The sequence below is a fragment of the Penaeus monodon genome, chromosome 30, assembly GCF_015228065.2.
Source record: "Penaeus monodon isolate SGIC_2016 chromosome 30, NSTDA_Pmon_1, whole genome shotgun sequence".
In the NCBI taxonomy this organism is placed as follows: domain Eukaryota; kingdom Metazoa; phylum Arthropoda; class Malacostraca; order Decapoda; family Penaeidae; genus Penaeus; species Penaeus monodon.
In genome coordinates this window covers 14,753,237-14,753,496 of record NC_051415.1, presented here as the reverse complement: position 1 = coordinate 14,753,496, position 260 = coordinate 14,753,237, and the positions used below count along the sequence as shown (strand labels likewise).

At 50.8% G+C, this 260-nt stretch overlaps 1 protein-coding gene across 1 annotated transcript in view; it reads left to right on the top strand.

The window, feature by feature from the left end:
• Positions 1-260, top strand: part of LOC119592543 (serine/threonine-protein kinase BRSK2-like) — a gene marked incomplete at its 5' end in the record, with an annotated part of 48,994 nt that overhangs the window by 497 nt on the left and 48,237 nt on the right.

The window sequence follows — 260 nt, the reverse complement described above, 5'->3', positions numbered from 1 at the left end:
TGTACGTCTGCGTCTGCGAGTCCATCGTTGCATGTCCGCGTGTGTCATTGCACCCTCCCTTCGAGAGGCCTTCGCTGCCGTCATGCATTATCCTCGCGCGCGTGTTGAGGATGACTTGCCTCCTTCCACACTCCGCCGCAACTCCACTCAAGAGACAATCTCCATTCTGCAGATTTAATGACATTTCATCACACGCGCTTAACACTGCTGGCTACATTTATGCATACGTTTTTTCAAGTGTGATCCACGTGTTTTTTTCC